Genomic DNA, 19,930 nt, shown 5'->3' on the forward strand with positions numbered 1-19,930 from the left:
ACTTTTTCAATTAAAAAAAAAGACAGACACAGACTTCAGAGGATAATTAGAACTGCAGAAAAAACAATTGCTACCAATCTGCCTTCCACTGAGGAGTTGTATACTGCATGTGTCAAAAAGAGGGCTGTGAAAATATTTACAGACCCCTCACATCCTGGACATAAACTGTTTCAACTCCTACCCTCAAAACGACGCTATAGAGCACTGCAACCCAGAACAACTAGACACAAGAACAGTTTTTCCCCGAACACCATCACTCTGCTAAACAAATAATTCCCTCAACACTGTCAAACTATTTACTAAATCTGCACTACTATTAATCTTCTCATCGTTCCCATCACACATCTCCTTCCACTTATGATTGTAACTTTGTTGCTTGCATCCTTACAATTTATACTGATATTGATCATTTCCTGATTGCTTATTTGTAGCCTATGACTATCGTTAAGTGTTCTATCATTAAGTGTTAAATTTGTACCCTATGACTATCATTAAATGTTGTAAGTGTTGTACCTTGATGAAGGTATCTTTTCTTTATGTACACTGAGGACATATGCACCAAGACAAATCCCTTGTGTGTCCAATCACACTTTGCCAATAAAAATTCAATTCAATTCAATTCAATTCAATTCAATTCAATTCAATTCAATTCAATTCAATTCAATTCTATTCTATTCTATTCTATTCTATTCTATTCTAAGTAATAAAAACAATAAAAGTATTATTAAACTTGATTTTGCTCCATTGTTTGACTCAAGAAGAAATGTTCATATTAACTACTGTTCATAGTAATTTATTAAAAAGCCTCACACAATACTTTCAGCAAAAAAATAATAATCAAATCAAGGTTCCTAGTGTTAAAATCCTTATGGTCTTGCTTAAAATGGAAGAGTTTAACTTGTATTTGGCTTTTCTGCCCTTACAGGTTTTCTCACAGGTTGCTTGTGTTTTTTTCCATGTCTTCCCAGGAGATACCATGAAAAGGTTGTTTGTTGTATTGCATGTGGTTGAGACAGACAGATTACTGCCAATACCATCCCATGGAATGGCATGAAAGTACAAACAGTGCTGGCTTTCAACAAATTCAAAACATATGCACAAGGCCTAGAAAATTCTGCAGTGTCTCAAGAGTTTTTAGGTTTCTTATATTAAACTAGATCAAGGCAGCATGTATGTCAAATTTATTCAAAACAACTGCAGAAATATTTGTGCCGCGAATGTAGAGAGCATTATCTGTAGCTGATAATTTTAAACTTCATAAATATAAATCTGAGCAAACAAGGCCATTGAATTGAGTCATAATTTGTGCAAATTTTCAGCATTAGTGCATTGAACAGGGAAAAATGGCTCATTGCTTTATTTTTGAAAGATGCTGCATGTTTACAGAACAAATGAGTGTCATGTCCTGCAAGAGGTACAAAAGTGCTGCTTCTGTCCTGTGAGGTATTAAAGAGCTCAGTGGCATTCTGCAAGGTATTTGTGAATAGGTCATAAGTCTGTAAGAGTTTATACAAATTCTACAATTGCATTCATAAGACCTGGTGATATTTTAGCTAGCTATTATTACTGCTTGCTGTATGGATATCAGTAGATAATAAATATCTCCATGTCGTATGCATGCATAACTACTAAGTTGTACAACTCATAATCCTACTGAAAAGTATAAGAAGTAGTTAGTAAGATAGCAACATTTGACTGTTTGGTTAAAGTGAGACAAATATAGCACTGAAAGTTGTACCCTGTGCACTACATAGAACCCCTGTGTGCTGTATCCGGTGCCCCTAAGATAATGGAAGGGCTCCATATTCTACCATTATCAATTAACACCAACCCAGCTATAACATAACAAGAAACGCTGCAGGAGTGGTTCTAAAGCATTTAATTACTGTCTATAGAGTGGATTGGTTCTCATTTGTGGTAAATCTTGTTTTATTGCCTCTCCTCTCTTTATTCCAGAGAGCAGGCTGGATGCTAATTTTTATGTTTCCTTTGCCTTTGATGGAAGATCCATAGGCTAGCTGAGAGACAGCTCAATGGGTAGCAAATGCTGTAATGTGAGAAAACTCCCAATACAAAAAATGTTCAATTATTTTATTCCTCTGGTATTGTTTTAGGTAGGTACTGTAGATTGAATACTGAGCTAAGAATGAGTTTGGGGTTATTGGGTTTTGTTTTTTTTTAAAAAACTTATTTAGATGAAATATTCACAGTACTGAAGTTTCTTGCAACTCTGGTTTATAACACTCAAATATGTTTTTCCTGTAGAATAAAACATTACTCAGTTATATGAGTCATTTGGATCTTGCAATTCTATAGTTTACAGCACATTTGGGTACATTTGTCAATGATTATGTAGGCTAACCTAATGAGAGGTGCTAGTAAGAGTTCATGCCAACTCTTTATTATAGAATTCCGGGGATAAACAAACAAAGGGCAAGACAAAGAAGAAATCTTGACCCCATTTCTCTAATTCCACCTTTTTCCTTGCTTCAAGCTCCTCTCTTTTCCCTCATTCAAGTACTGTCAGAAAAGTCAAGGGAATGAGAAAATACGAATTCATGTGTAAAGGGCTCTTTCTTCCATTTCAGTTCTCTTTTCTAATCTTCCATTCTCCCTGAAACCCATTTTTATAATAGAAAAGGGGAAGGGAGGAGAGTTAGAAGACAGAATGAGAAATAGGGTAGAGACTGACTTCTGTAGGCATATGCTATGTACCAGGGGCATGTTCCAAATCCCGTCACTACCAGTTTGCTTGTGTGCGCGCACACTCATGTGCGTGTACCACTTCTGTGCATGCGCAGAAACATCCGGGCAGCTGGACAGAGCCTCCTGCCACCACTGCTACCAGTTCGCCTGATCCGGTGCAAACTAGTAGCAACTCACCACTGCTATGTACCAGGGGTGAAATGCTACCAGATCAGACCAGATCAGGCGAACTGGTAGCGGAGATTGGTTCTAGTTCGCCGATCCGGTAGCAATTGCTGGCTGGCCACGCCCCCAAACCAGTCCACGGCCCACAATTCAGCCTTCGCAAAGCTGGACACCGGGACACCGGGACACCGGGAAGGCAGCTCGCCACCTGCTCGCCCTTAGGTCAGGGGCCGGGGCCCATTCCCCGAGGCCCCGGAGCCGCCGCCTGCCCCAACCGGGTCAGGGAATGCACCATTTCCCGACTCCGGCCTTTCCCTGGAGCAGCTGCCCGCTCTTCCTTCACCCACTTGCTGCTCGCTCGCCGCCTGTTTGCCCTTCGCCTTTGGTCAGGGCCCAGGGATACCTCATTCCCGAGACCCCGGAGCCACCCCCCGCTCGCCGCCTGTCTCAACTGGGTCGGGGAATGCACCATTCCCCGACACCAGCCTTGTCCCGGAGCCGCCGACCGCTCTTCCTTCGCCATGCAGCGTATACTTACTTTCTTCCAGCGACTGGCTGCCAGGAAATGCAAGCGTCCAAAAGTTACTGGAGTCCCTCTCCTTGAATATGCCACCGCCATTGCTGCTTGTTCCATGCACCGGCTGCGCAAGCGCACACCGTTTATGTCATTTATTTATCAGCAGCTGGTTGAGTGTGCGCTTGCGCAGCCAGCGCATAGAACAAGGCGGCATATTCAAGGAGAGCAACTCCGGTAACTTTTGGACGCTTGTCTTTCCTGGCAGCCAGCCACTGGAAGAAAGTAAGTATATGCCGCGTGGCGAAGGAAGAGCGGGCGGCGGCTCCGGGACAAGGCTGGTGTCGGGGAATGGTGCATTCCCTGACCTGGTTGAGGAAGCGGCGAGCGGGGGAGACTCCGGGGCCTCAGGGAATGGGGCGTCCCTGGGCCCCGGCCCCTGACCAAAGGCGAAGGGCGAGCAGGTGGCAAACGGGCGGTGAGTAGGCAGCAGCTCCGAAGAAAGGCCAGAGTTGGGGAATGGTACATTCCCCGACCCCGTTGAGGCAGGTGGCGCCTCCGGGGCCTAGGTGAAGGGAGAACAGGTGGCGAGGGAAAGGGAAAAGGCAGAATAGAAATTAATTTTTTTTCCCTACTGGGTTCTGTGGGCATGGCTTGGGGGGGGTTGTGACTGAGTGGGCATGGCTGTGAGTGACATTGAGTTGGCCATGCCCACTTAGTCACAGGACACACCCACCCACCAAGCCACACCCACAGAATAGGTAGCAAAAAAAATTACATTTCACCCCTGCTATGTACCCACTCCTCAAAAAAATGGCCATCAAAGTAAATTTTGGATTTGTGTAAAAAGTTTTATTTTCATTTTCCAACAACCTATTCAATATACAGTCTCTTATTCAACATTAATCATTAACTTTCATTTGTTACTTATTCGGACCTGCCCAGCTACCACTTCCTTCCTTAACAAACCTTCCTCCTCCCTTCTCTACTTTCTTCTACTTTCTTCATCCTTCCTCTCCTTCGCTTTTCTACGTCCTCTCCTCTTTCCCTACTCTTCTCTTCCACCCTTTCTAACCCTCTCTCTTTCCCCTTTCTTCTTCCTCTCCTTCCCTTTTCTACCTCTCTCTTTCCTACCTGCTTTCTTCCTTCACTCCCTCCTCTCCTCTCCATTCCTTCTGAAATGGCAGCTGAGCAGCCCGCTTTCATTTCAAATTATTTCTATTTCTTAATTACATATCTTCAATCATTCCTTTACATTGATCCTTCATCTCCCCTCCCCCTCCCCTCCACCCCGAGACTTCCCAGAACAAAGTACAGGGTATAAAATAACAATCATAAATTAAAATACAACATAAGTCAAGACCTTAACTCCCCTTCCAAAAACAAACAAACAAAAAAAAAACATTCTTCTTCCAGTCCATTATATATCAGTCCATTCCACTCCTAAAATCTTCAAAATCTTCCAATTAAGTTAGTATTTTCAGTTCATCAATAAAATATCTTCATCAATTAAGACCAAATATATATCCAATCTTCATCGATCAAGACCAAAACGATATTCCATCTTCCAGTATTCATCAAAAATTCTTCTATAATATACCTTTCTTCCTTAACAGTGTCCCAAACATAATTCATATTTCCAGCTTAAATTCTTAAATTTTTATCCAATCTCCAAAAGTAAACAATATTCTATCTTCTCATATCTTTAATATCACTTACCTAAATCAAATAACATTGCTAATATTAATATTTCTTCAATTTACCTTACAATTAAACCCTATATATATATATATATAAAAAAAAGATACCATCAAAATCACATCTTAAACATTCTCCTTCCCCTTGTCTTCTATCTTACACATTTCCTTACACATTTTCAATCTCCAAAAATATCACTTACATAAATCAAATAACATTACAAATATTAATATTTCTTCAATTTACCTTACATCTAACCAAATACCAACATTACATCCATAAATTTTTCTATCTGCCCTCCAAAAGTTAAACAATATTCCATCTTCCCATTCCTTTATACCTCACATATATCAAATAGTGATATACCCAAAATAAGTCAGTTGTAAAAATTAAACCCTATGTATATATATTAAAAAAAGAAAATACCATCAAAATCACCTTAAGCATTCTCCTTCCCCTTGTCTTCTATCTTACACATTTCCTTACACATTTCCTTACACATTTTCCTCCATCTGCTCACCCAATCAGCTTAACATCTAACAATAAAGACTTTCCAATCCTTAATATATTGGTGTAAAAATCTCTTGTTTAAAAACTTATTAAGAAAAGATAAGCCTCCAAAAGTTCCTATTAAAAAAAAAAAAAAGAAGAGAATAAAAAAAAAGATCCATATTTAAAATAAAGAAGTTTGCAAGATTTTAATAGTTAGTTCTGTTTGCTTAAGAGCCATTCATAAACTGTAAAATCTACCAAAAGAGAAAAAGAAAAATTTCAATAAACTTTTCTTCTTAAACATTGTGATAAAGAAAAAGGTAAAAAGAGAAAAAAATCATTAACAGTTCTTGTTCACTTCATTTTAAAAAGTAGCTTGTTATGCTCTTCTTCTTTATAGCTTCGCTTTCCTTTGTATATTGCAAACGCCATTTTAAATCCACTCAAGTTGAAAGTTAGTTCAAAGGAAAGCTATTTAAGAGCTGAAGTTAAGATTTATTACTTGCAAATTCTCTATTAAAAAAAAAATAAAAAAAAATAAAAGTTTCCGTATTTAAAATGAAAAAGTTTGCAAGATTTTAATAGTTAGTTCTGTTTGCTTAAGAGCCATTCATAAACTGTAAAATCTACCAAAAGAGAAAAAGAAAAATTTCAATAAACTTTTCTTCTTAAACATTGTGATAAAGAAAAAGGTAAAAGGAGAAAAAAATCATTAACAGTTCTTGTAAAAGTAGCTTGTTATATTCTTCTTCTTTATAGTTTCGTTTTCCTTTGTTTATTGCAAACGCCATTTTAAATCCACTCAAGTTGAAAGTTAGTTCAAAGGAAAGCTATTTATGAGCTGAAGTTAAGATTTATTACTTGCAAATTCTTGCTAGTCCTCCTGCTTTGCTCTGTCTGTGTTGAATTCTCTTTAGGAATAAATCTTGACACAGAGATGGTCGCGGCTTCTCGTTCTGTATAAACAGAAGCACCCTGGGCACGGAGCTTCGTCAGGCTAAAGGGGAGCTCTCACCCTTCGATCCCCTGGTTAAATTCCAGGGGATCCCGGGGAGCTCTACCCAAATCCTGACCACTCTTCCCTCCCCCTTCATCCGGGGGAGGGAATCCCAAACCGTTTGACAGCCCATGTACGCTGTCAGGGACGGTTTGACGAAACCCAGGGCAGACGATCCCAAAGGAACGTCCGCGAAGCCTGCGTTGCCAGCGGAAGTCGACCTAAGTCGTAAATTTTGGATTTGGATGTGCAGCACAACACAAGTATTTTAAAACCCAAAGAAAACTATAATTTTCTTACCAGAGAAGTCATATTTGATTTGTTAACTATATTCAACTGCAAAAGAATTACTACTTATTCAGAATTCTTCTCTTCCCAACATTCACCTTTAAATAACTAGGTAAACCTGTGATTCATTTTTATTATGAAATTTTATATTTGCACTCCCAACCTGATAGCCTCCAGATTTGCTGTCTTCTCATTTTTATTCAATATGGATGTGTAAGCAATAACACTAATTGGAAGAAATTGTGCAAGGGATTCAGTTACTTTAAAAGCCGTGGCCCTGGATTGCAAATCATGGTTTTGATACACATCGAGTATCAATGTAACCAAACTTGTCTCAGGAATAGAGCTTTAGCTAAATTGACAGGAACCAATGAACCAAAACATATACAGAGAATGTAAAATCATTTCATTGTAATGAAATATCCTGTTGTACTTTATATGCTCAGCTCCTACTCATTAGTAAAAGCGGGCAGAACTTGTTGGATCAGTCTTCTTCTTTCTTTTCTCTGCTGTACCTGACAGTGTAGAAATACAAAACAGCCTTTTCAGTAGAAAAGTTTAACACATGCAAATTTAATACTATGGAATCCATCGGACACATTTTAATCTTAATTTATAAAATGAACCAAAAGAAAGTTTATAATAATCTTTGCTGAAATCTTTTAGAGATTACTGTGATGATTAGCTTTTAGTTATTTTATTTAAATACTGTTGTGAAAATTAAGTGTTGAATGCTATTATCAACAAACCTGCAGTTAAATAGGAAAGCACAGATAAAATATCCACTGAACTCTTTAAAACTGCAGGAGCAGATAAAGTGCTGTTCACTCCATATCTACAAGTATAGAACATGACTCTGTAATCTAGAGGCTGGAAAATATTAATGCCTATATTATACTGAAGAAAGATTTGCAAATTACCAGACCATTCAACAAATTTCTTGACCATGTTTTGACAAGGACACATGGAACCATACCAGGATATGCAGGTTTCAGAAAAGTCAGAGGGCTTAGACAACTACATGACATAAAATGATGAGAACAAGAAAATACAAGGTGGTTTACCTTGACTATACTCAAGGTCTTTGAATGTGTAGGTCTTGTCAAAATATAAAACATATTAAGACTAATTGGCAGAACACTGGATTATTATTCTAAAGAATCCTTCCCAACAAATAAGGGACTATTGTAAAATTGAATCTGAAGAAACAAAGTAGTTCAAACTAAAGAAAGGAATGAGCCAAAAATACATACACTCTCCATTTCGGTTTAATTTGGATAATAAATGTATGATGAAGATTTCAGAAGTGAGATTTAACGAGATGATAGCTGGAACAGCAGGTCAAGAATTAACTATTTGAGATGTGAAGAAAACAATATGTTACCTATACATAAAAAAGAGTAGATACAGTAGAGTTCAGTTGATTTTTTTTTAAAAAAAAGTTAAGTTGGGGTAGGCAATTTAGAATTTGAGTAGAAGGCCAGTAAGAAATCCCAAAGCTTAAAATGAGACTGTAAAATAAATAATTTAAAAAACCCATTCAGGAATAAGAAAATGGCAATTAACTTGAGCAGTACTGTTGCCAATAAAACAAGAGACTCATATAGTCCCCAGAAGTTTTATCTAAATTATAAGAGTGTGTTATAAAAGTAAAGATGAAAAATGAGAAGGAACGTTGGACTTACCTGAATGTTCTTTCTATGTGCGCTGCAGGACAGTCCAAGCATGGGATTCAATTCATCTGATTGGCCAGAGACTGAGTTTCAAAATCTTTGGCCACGCCCCTTCCTCCTGGCCAAGCCTCAGTTTTTTTCAACATGAATCTGGAGAGGATGTAGCCCAACCAATGAAATTGACCACTCCTGGACCCCGGACCGTACCAGAACCAGGGTGGGATTGGACTCTCCTGCAGTGCACATAGAAAGAACATTCAGGTAAATCCAATGTTCCTTCTCCTGTGCGCTGCTTGGATAGTCCAAGCATGGGATATACCTAAACTAAATCATCGTAGGGTGGAAAACAGGTTGGTCCAGAGTCCCCTCGGCTGGCAGGACCCGCTGTAACACCCGTCTTCTGAACGCTGCCTCCTCCAAGGCAAACATGTCCAATTTGTAATTCCTGACAACTGGTGAGGGGGAAGCCCAGGTGGCCATCCTGCAAATCTCCAAGATTGAGGCCTGCGTAATCCAGGCCACTATGGTGGCCGCAATTCTCGTTAAGTGTGCCGTGACACGGCGTGGTGTGAGCCTGGCCTGATGTTCGTAGGCCAACACAATACACATCTGGCAAATAAATCCAGGGCTGGAAGTCTGAACCTTTCTGTTATTTGGTCAAATAGGTCTGGGTGGAGTCGCCATTTGGACTGGGTGATGGCTATTCAGCTCAACCAGTCCTCTTGAATGTTGGACGTTCCGGAAATGTGTTCCACTCATAATGACAGCAGATGCCTCTCCGTCCAAAGACATAAGTCCTTCACCTTGCACATCAGAAACTTGGAACGGGTGCTGCTCTGTCTGTTGACATGCGCTTTGGCTGTCACATTGTCAGGAGAAGTATGTGCTGACCTGACAATGCAGTTTGAAAATGTCGTAGCGCCAGATGTGCCGCTCTCAGTTCCAGCCAATTGATGTTGTGGAGAAGTTCCTGCTGAGACCACCGACCTTGAGTCACTCTGGAGTCCAGATGGGTGCCCCAGCCGAAGAGAATGGCGTCCAAGGTCAGAACCAGCCGCGAAGGTTCTTGGAAGAGACAGCCTTTCTCTATGGCCCACCAGTCCAAAGAGCAGAGTACCTGCCTGGGAACCTTGATCCTGCCCATTGAATTGCTGCACCCTGATCTCTGGCTGAGTAATAGGAGCCATTGCAAGGCCCTTGTATGCAACTGAGCCCAAGGGACTATAGTTAAGCAGGATATCATTTTCCCTAATAGTTGGGAAAGCAGTATCAATGGTACTATTGATCTGGTCCACCATGTCTCTTATGCTGGCTTGGTGTTCCTGAGACAAAAATACCTGTGACGTCTGTGTGTTGATCACCACCCTTAAATGGATGAGGCTGGTGGAAGGTATAATTTGGCTTTTCTCCTAGTTCACAGAAAATCCGTGATCCTGGAGAGTTTGGACTGTGATTTGAAGGTCCTGTTTCGCCTGCATTAAGGATGACGACTGAATTAAGACATCGTCCAGGTAACATTGCAACTTTATGGGCCTCATCCACAAATGAGCTGCTATGACATCTAGCAATTTGGTGAAAGTTCACGAGGCTGAGGAAAGGCCGAAGGGCAGTGCCCTGTACTGCCAATGGTGGCCGGCATATGAGAATCTGAGGAACCTCCTGTGGGACAGTCTGACGGGTACATGGAGATATGCCTCCTTGAAATCTATTGATGTTAAAAGATCTCCCTGTCTGATGCAACCCAGGATGATATGCAGGGATTGCATTTTGAACCATTTGTACTTTATGTGTACACTGAGGTCCTTCAAATTCAAAATGGCCCTCTGCCCCCCCTCTTGGTAATCAGAAAGAGGATTGAATAAAAGCCAAGATCCCTCTGTCCCACTGTCACCAGCTCGATGGCCCTGATGTCCAGCAAGTGCTGGATCTCGGACTCCATTAGGGACTTCTTGGTGGCATCCCTGGGAATGGGGCACTGAATGAATCATCGTGGTGGATTGGAGCAAAACTCTAGAGAGAGCCCAAGCCTCACGGTATGCAATGCCCAAGCATCAGTAGTGGTATCCTGCCACGCTGGCAAACATCTTTAACTGGCAGCCAATAGGGATGTGTGACTGAGTGTCACTTTGTGTGGTGGTAAAGGGTGATTACTGGCTACACAAAAGGGCCGCCTGGATTGGGGTTGTTGAGCCCTGTTTCGGAATGATGACCTGTCCTGTGCCTGATCAATACTTTGGGGGTACGGTCTCTGGTGGTGTGGGGTGGAGAATCCCGCCTCACGGCCACAAAAGGGCTGTCTCCGGTAAAAGGGGGTAGTCCTCCTCTCCGCTCACTTGTAAAGATGAGGGAGGGCCTTCCTCTTATCTTTCTACTCAACCAGGATGGGATCTAACACCTCCCAAAAAAGCTAGCCTCCTTTGAATAGAGCTGACGCTAATCTCCATTTAGATTTCATGTCGGCTTGCCACTGGCGTAGCCATAATAAGCGTCTGAAGGTAACATTGGACACCAGGGCCCTTGAGGCAAACTTGGCCTCATTGAGAGTCACATCAGCCGAGTACTCGGCTGCTGCTATTAATTTATTAATATCCTGCTGCAGCCATATATCCTCCGGGTAGGCCCTGGCCTACATTTGACGCAGCCATAATAATTATGTTCTAGATAATAAGGAAGCGGCTGTGGCCGATCTAATTGCCCAGGCGGCTGTCTCGTGTGTTTTACAGGCAGACAGCTATTCTTTCCTGTCCTCTGACTTCAACCCTTCTGCAGTGTCAGAAGGCAGAATGGCTGTTGAAGCCAAGGTGGCCAGCGGGGCATCCACAGTTGGGATCTGTAGGAGCTCCTCTAGCTCTTGCTCTGCCATGTACATTTTCTCATCCATTCCACTAGGGGCAGGAATGGATCCAGGCTGATCCCACTGCCTTTGTATTACATCCACAAAAAAGTTGGGTGAGGGAATCACTTCTTGTGCCATGACCTGCTCCGTAAAGAGGCTGGCACAGGGATCCTGAGGTTCCATGGGGTTACCAACCAGACTCCCAGTCCTCCCCTTATTGGCTGTCATTTTGGCCTTAAACAATAAGGTCTTAAATAGGTTAGGTCGAAATAGCCCAGAATACATGGGTTTGTCTGGGGAGACGCCTTCATCCTCTGAGAATTCAAAGTCTCACAATTCTTCCTCCCCCTCTAGTGAGGCCTTGCTTTGTACTGATGGAGGTGGGGAATGTGATTCTCTAAGATAGCCCATATCGGGTTGCAAGTGATGATGCAGAGCCCCTGACCGAGAAGTCTCAGAGTTAATGGTCCCATTAACCCCCTTTGGTGGAGAGCTGCCTCAATACCTTGTGCAATGGTCTGTGCTATGACATTACACAATTCTACAGATAAACCCTGGTCTAGATTCTCCTGAGGGTGGAGCCCCACCGTGGTTGGAGTAAATATGGCAGATGAAGCGGACGTTTTGTTGCCAGACACAGCTAGCAATCCCATAGTGGACAAGCCGGAGGCAGGATCACCCTCTTCCTCACAGGGAGTTGCCTGAAATTCCTGCAGCTCTGTGATCACATTAGGAGACCAGTTTAGCTGGTCATCCAGTGGAGTTTGAGATGGTAATACCGTCCCTAAGGGAATGCCAGCCTCACTAGCGCTCCCAGAAACCCCTAGGACCCAGGCTGCCTCTGCCCGCTTTTGGGGCTTTGCAAATTGCTTTTCCAAGGCCTTCTGCCTTCTCTTGGCATCTTTGTCAGATGCTGAAGAGGTTGATCTGGACTGCTTGGCCTTAGATCTAGTAGTAGTCCCTGTAGCTAGTGATTTAGCCTTTTTGGGCTCGGAACACTCAGCCATCTGTTGTCTGGAGGAAGATCCAGCAGAATTGCTATTAGAGTCAATGCAGTCCGCCATTTTATGCTGCAACTGCTGTTATTGCTTGCCTTGTCAATCAACACAAAGTCTAGAAATAATTTCCCTAAGAGAAATTTTCTTAAAACTGATAAATAATGCTGGAGTACTCACTGCACAGTCCAGGCCACAGAAATGGCACCAAACCGGCAACATGGTTTGTGAGCGCAATACAGCCTACAGCAGTAGCAGCAGATGCAAAAAGGCTCAAAACCGGCAACACAGTTTACTTGAGTGCTCAGGTCACCTTCCTCGCTCTAGACCAACGCCTCGGTCACCGGAGAGTTGTATGCTGTGCCGGTGCTCTCTTCTGAGCCTGTTGGCCTGTACGAAACAGCCTGTCACAGCTTTTGCGATTCGGGCTGCTGCTTGAAAATAGTGGCTATTGGCACTCCAATCTCAGTGCCGAAGACGAAGCCACGCTCTCGACAACATTGCCACCAGCCCTTCTCCTGACCAAAGCCTTGGTCATCAGAGGGCTATTTTTAAATGCCTGTGGTCTCTCCCATGTCAGCTTGACCAATTTAGCCGACCATGTGGCTATGGCAGCTATCGCCATGCCACTCTCAGCACAGAAGGCAAATCCACTCCCTCCTCGGCGCTCCAGCCACTCACAGACCCAACAGCAACTTGATTTTAAAATACTTGTTATAAACAATTAATTTGTAGGATCAACTCTTAATATGTCTCTCTAGGCCGACTGAGTTGAAAAAACTGAGGCTTGGCTGAGAGGAAGAGTCATGGCCAAAGATTTTGCAATTAAGTCTCTGACCAATCAGACAAACTGAATCCCATGCTTGGACTCTCCAAGCAGCACACAGGAGAAATATAAATTAATACTTAGTAAATCACCTTAACATTAAGATGAGAAATTTACTGTCAACCTACAAGCATAGTGAACTTACAATTGAAAAAGTGAAGATGGCTGATAGATTTGTTTTCTTGGGCTCAAGAATATACAAAGATGCACTATGTGCTGGAGAAACAAAGAGGAAATAAATCCTACAGAAAAGAGCAATGAAAAACTTAGTCAATATAATACACTAAAAGGGGTAAGGACATTTCAATGACAACTAAATTAAAAATAGATCATAGCAGTGTTATTTCCAATGGTAATACAAGGCTGTAAAAAACTGGAAAGCCAAGAAGAATTGAGCATCAGATCTAAACTACAAAAAAACCAGATCACTAGATGGCAGGAAAATGTTACAAAAAACTCTCTGCTGTTATTCAGTGGTCATATGAATTTTTGCAGAACTGGTAGCCTCAAGAAATGATAAAGAAAGAACTACATTTATGAACAATGGATTTGGAGACAGTTGCTCAAGGATCATAAGAAAGAAAAAATCAACCAATCCAAGATCAAACAAATCAATCAATACTGGATCGCATAATAATTGATTGTTCCTTTTGATCAGCAAAAGAAAGTCACACACTTTGAAAGTGTGATGCAAATGAATGATGAATTAGTGGGGAAATGATTTGAGGAAAGTGGAAAAAATAAAACAGACAGGATCAAAGAGATTACTGGAATGTCTTTGAAAAACTGAGTTATTACTTAAAATAGGTTTGGATGATGAGTATTTGCCATACAGTTATTAGTAGAAGTCAAATAGGACTCAAAGACATCTAATTAATTAAATAAATAATTAAATATTGAATATTTAACTTCATTTCTTTGTTTGGTTACTGATTAATAAACACTACATTGAATCTAAAAGAATGCCAAATAATAACAGCATCTAAGGCTGTCCCTTTTCCATTTTAATACTTTCTTAATATTCTTTTTTTTTTTTTGAAGAGGAATAAATGCCTGCTTTAAATGAACCTGCAATAGTTTCACAAATGTTTGAGAAGTACATTGTGGCAGGTCAAGATCACTTATTCCTTAGTAATTGCTATAAGATGCATTAAATCGGAAAAATATTTAAAAAGTGAATAACCTTCCAGATAGTCCTTGGCTTACAACCATAATTGGGCTGGGAATTTTGGTCATAAATTTTTACGGTTTTAAGTTGAATAAGCACATGACTGAACCCAATTTTACATCCATTTTCAATATCCATAAAGTGACTCATTAAGGTCAGAAAATCACATGATTGTAAACGTGAATCAACTTTTTCCAATGGCATTTTTGCTGTGTTTACCAGAAACCGGCAAAAGCCCTAGCAAATTGTAATCATGTGATCCTGAGATACTGAAATTGGTTGTAAATTTTGAGCCAGTTATAAAAGCTTTAATAGATTAACAGAGTTGGAAGGGACCTTGTACTGTAGGTCATCTAATCCAATCCCCTGCCCAAGCAGGAGACCCTACACCAGGGTTGTCAAACTTGTGGCATCACGTGACATATTGGGATTTTTTCCCCTTTGCTAAACTGGGCCTGGGCGTAGCCAGTGTGTGACACATCCGGGCCGCGAGTTTGACAGCCTGTCCTATACCATTTCTGACAAATGGCAGTTCAATCTCTTCTTAAAGCCTCCAGAGATGAAGCTCCCCCAACTTCCAAAGGCAAGCCTTTCCATTGGTTGATTGTTCTCACTGTCAGAAAATTTCTCCTTATTTCTAGGTTGAATCTCTCCTTCATCAGTTTCCATCCATTATTTCTTGTCTGGCCTTCGGGTGTTTTGGAAAATAGTTTGACCCAGGGTTGAAATGCTCGATCCGGTAGCAACAGAAGCAGGCGATTTGGAGAACCGGTAGCAAAAATCCCTGCCCCCCTGCCCATGCCCACCCAATCACCCGGTCACCCACTTGCCGCTTCTTTCTGGCTCATTCACTTTTCCTGCCCGAATGATAGAAATAGGTTGTTAAAAAATGCTTTTAAAAGTAAAAAAAGAAGCTCTGACGATCACAGCTAGCCACGCGATTGTCAGAGCCTTTTTTTTTTCTTTTAAAAGCATTTTTTTACAACCTATTTGGCTGAATAGGTTGTAAAAAATGATTTTAAATGTAAAAAAATGATCACGTGCCACAGCTGATCACAACCCCACTGCGTGTTGTTCTACTTGCCCCATGCCTCCTTTTGGCGTGCACTGTGCGCGCGCACCTCATATTTGGTGTGTGATGCGTACTGCACAAGCGCCAGCAAACGGAGTAAACCGGTTCAGATTTCACCACTGGCTTGAGCCCTTCCTCTCTGTGGCAGCCCTTCAAATATTGGAACACAATTATGTCTCCCCTGGTCCTTCTCTTCACTAGACTAGCCACGCCCAGTTCATGTAATCATTCTTCATGTTTTAGTCTCCAGTCCTCTAATCATCTTGGTTGCTCTTTTCTGCACTTTTTCTAGAATCTCAACATCTTTTTTATAGTTCAGTGACCAAAACTGGATGCAGTATTCTAGGCATGGTCTTACTAAGGCTTTATAGAGTGGTATTAGTACTTCACTTGATCTTGATTGTATCCCTCTGTTAATGCAATTTAGGATTCCACTGGCCGCCACACATTGCTGGCTCATATTTAACTGGTTGTCCACTAAGATTCCAATATCCTCTCACAGTTACTGTTATTAAGCCTGGTTTCACCCAGTCTATATGTGTACTTCTGGTTTTTCTTGCCCAAGTGTAAGACTTTACTTTTCTCTACATTGAATTTCATTTTGTTAGATAGGATCCAGTGTTCAAGTCTGTCAAGATCCATCTGGATCTTGAGCCTATCATCTAGGTTGTTAGTTATTCCTGCCAGCTTACTATCATCCATAAATGTGGTAAGTTCCTCTTCTATTCCTTCATCTAACTCATTTATAAAGATATTGAAGAGTACTAGGCCTAAGACGGAACTTTGTGGTACCACACTGCTTGCTTCCCTCCATATAGACGTAAATTCATTAAGGATTACTCGTTGAATATGAATCCATTCGGTGGTGATGCTATCCCACTTTTCAAATACCTTGCTGAAGTCTAAGTATATTATGTCCACAGTATTTTGCTGGTCTACCAACTTAGTCACTATGTTGAAGAATGAAATAAGATTGGTTTGGCATGATCTGTTTTTAACAAATCCATGCTGACTGCTAGTTATTACTTTACTCATTATTACTTTACTCATTTCTAGAGGTTTACAGATCTGGGTTTGTTTGTTTTTTAATCTTTTCCAGTATTTCTCAGGTATTGATGTTAGGCTGATTGGTCTGTAGTTTCCTGGGTCAGTTTTTTTTCTTTTGAAGATGGGAATCACATCAGCTTTTTTCCAGGCCTCTGGTAGTTCCCCAGAATTTTTGAAAGATGTGGTACAGTGGTTCTGAGATGGCATCTGCCAGCTCCTTTAGAACTCTAGGATATAATTCGTCAGGTCCCGATGATTTATATTCATCAAGATCAGACAGGTGTTCTTTTACCATTTTTTTTTCTTATTTTAACTTTTATTTCTAGTCTGTCTTTTATAGTTATGTTTTGGTAGGTTGGGCTACAGTTTCTTTTTGTGTGAAGACAGATGCAAAGAATGAGTTAAGCAGCTCTGCTTTCTCTCTGCTGCCTGTTACTTCCTTGCAGTCTTCTCTCTTTAGTGGACCAATTGTTTTCTTGATTTTTTTCTTGTTATTTATATGTTGGAAGAAACTTTTTTTATTATCTTTGACTTTTGTTGCAAGCCTTTGTTCATTCTGAGCCTTTCCTTTTCTGACTTCGTCTTTGCAGATTCTGGCTATCTGCTGATATTTTGCCTTAGCTGTGTGTCCCTCTTTCCATTTTTTTGTACTTGTCCTTTTTGTCTTTCAATTTGTCAGAGAGATCTTTTTCCAGCCATGGTGGTTTCTTCAAGGGTTTTTTGTTGTTTTTCAGTGGTATTGTGCTGGGCTGGACTTTTATGATCATATTTTTCAGTGTTTCCCAAGCTTCTTGAGTTGTTTTCCCCTTTAGAATTTTCATCCAATGAATCTTTCCCAACTTCTCTCTGTGTTTGTTAAAATCAGCTCTTTTAAAATCTAAGACTCTAGTATCATTGTGTTCTATTGCTTGTGTTTGTGTTATGTTGAATTCTAGTATGACATGGTCACTCTCACCCAAGGTTCTTGCGGTTTCAACTCTGGGCCTCTGGTGGCTCAGACTGCTAAGACAGTCTGTTATTAACACAGCTGATTGCAATTACTGCAGGTTCAAGTCCCACCCGGCCCAAGGTTGACTCAGTCTTCCAATCCTTTATAAGGTAGATAAAATGAGGACCCAGATTGTTGCAGGCAATAAGTTGACTTTGTATATAATATACAAATGGATGAAGACTATTGCTTAACATAGTGTAAGCCGCCCTGAGTCTTTGGAGAAGGGTGGGATATAAATGCAAATTTAAAAAAAAACACCTCCCTCTACCACTTCTTCTCTGTTTGTAAGAATTAAGTCCAGTATGGCTGTCTCTTTAGTTCCCTCCTCTGCCTTTTGGACAACAAAGTTGTCACTAGGTTAGTTAGGAACCTATTCGATTTCTCACTTAGTGCAGAATTAGTCTTCCAATTGACGTCAGGGTAATTGAAGTCCCGCATTACTATTGTACTATGTTTCCTACATAGATTTGTTAGTTGGTTAGCAAAAAGGACATCTATTTTTTCCTTGGTTGAGCACAAATGAAGCTTTGTATGACTTTCTTCAAGATAGCTTTTCTCAGAATTCTTATCTGTGTGTTACATAACCCTTCTCATTGTATCTTTGTTGACATTTCTTTGGAACATACTCCTTTTCCTTAAATTTAATACTAACCTGAGCTTTTTTGTTTGCTGTCTATATCATAAATCCAATATATTATTTTAAACATCCTTTTATGCCATTTTTTCCCCCCGAGGGTTGAAATCTGATAAGAAATACCATTTACTGCTTTCACTCTGAACTATCCTGGTTAAAAGCAGGTGAGTCAGTATTAACAAAATGTTTACAATATATTTTTTAAAAAGCTATGATAATTTATATTAGCAACACTACATTTGCTAGTATTTTTATTTTCTAGTAATAAGTGGCAAGAACCCAGACCTGATAAATGTCATACAAAGATAGCTTGGCATCTTTTGCTCTTAAAAAAACCAATATTTTTTTAACCTTATTGGTGATTAGGTACCATCTTCATTGTATTGTTTAAGACAATAATGTGATATTGTCCTTCCCATGCTGCCATAAACCATTCAGCAATGTTGATTAAGACTTCAGAAAGTGATATGTCCTAATACATCCATGGCACCTAGCTGGGACAGTTTATTCAACATTAAAAAAAAAAAAAACTGTTAACAATAGTTATTTGATTAGAAAGAAGTCCCCAAAAAGCACATACCTCATTGTTTAGAATATTTTACATGAGATTATGTCTTAAGAATCAAACTTAAAATTTGTTTAGAAGTTAAATAAGAAGCTATATTTGACCATCTGACTATTAAAAAGTTTCTACATGTGTGTGAAGTTCATGCTAAATGAATACTCATTCGGTTTTAAACAGAATGGAGTTTAAACATATGTTTCAAATTAAAAATGAATTTGTCTGTCCCTTCTAGTTTTATCCACTTTTTCTGCTTACCCACCTTAAAAATCATTTTTTCCAGCTTCATTTCAGGTTGTATTTTTTAAAAGAATATTTACATGAAAATTCATACCATTCACTATGTGGTTTACTAATGCAATTTTGCAAAACACTTTTTTCAAATGTAAAATGTGTTGTTTTGTTAATTTCTTTTATGTGTGCATATTTATGTCTAGTATCTTTCCTTAAGGAGTGGTGTGGTGGCTTAGCAATTTGTCAGCTGGAAACCCCAGTTTGAGGCCTGAGCACCACGTGACGGGGTGGGCTCCTGTCATCGCTCTAGCTCCTGCCAATCTAACAGTTTGAAAGCATTCAAATACAAGTAGATAAACAGGTACCAGGTAACAGCGTTCCATGAGGTTATGCTGGCCACATGACAGTGCTGATTCAATGGCCTTGAAACAGAGATGAGCACTTCCTCCTATAGTCAGTAATGACTAGTGGAGTAAAATCCACATTGACTCCTTTATTTTTACTTAATAATTCTGCATACATGTTTTTATTTATGAATTACACTGCAAAACCTAAGAAACTACAGGTGAATATACCTGTGTATTTTGTTTATGCATGGGTTAGGAAAATACAGATCAGGTAAACCTCTGCATTAAAGTATAAAAAACAGAATTTTACCTATGTCTTTCCTTCAGCTGAATATTTACAAGGATTGAATGAAAAATGTTGCTTCCAAAGTTGTAGGTCACTGATAGGTAGAAGTACTGATATGCTAGAAGCTCTTATGTATTTCTTAGCCTCTGTTCTTTGACTTCAATTGGCAGAACATTGCTATGAGAAAAGGTTCTATTGCTCTTGTTTGTGAAGTGAAAGCCTGCAGTAAGTGCTCTTTAAGTGATGTGACATGATTAAATTTTGATTGCCAAGGGACCCTTGAAATTCAACATCAAATTCAGGTTGTTTATGGTGACACTGAAGTGAGCATTGTACATTGCTAGTCCAAAAAAATGTAAAGGTGACATACTCAAAAATATTTTTTTTTTCAAATTAGTG

At 40.1% G+C, this 19,930-nt stretch overlaps 1 protein-coding gene across 5 annotated transcripts in view; it reads right to left on the minus strand.

Moving 5' to 3' along the window:
* SLC38A1 (solute carrier family 38 member 1) overlaps positions 1-19,930 on the minus strand; it is a 179,477-nt gene that overhangs the window by 91,767 nt on the left and 67,780 nt on the right. The gene's annotated exons all lie outside the window — the stretch shown is intronic.

The sequence above is a fragment of the Ahaetulla prasina genome, chromosome 7 (assembly GCF_028640845.1).
Source record: "Ahaetulla prasina isolate Xishuangbanna chromosome 7, ASM2864084v1, whole genome shotgun sequence".
In the NCBI taxonomy this organism is placed as follows: Eukaryota; Metazoa; Chordata; class Lepidosauria; order Squamata; family Colubridae; genus Ahaetulla; species Ahaetulla prasina.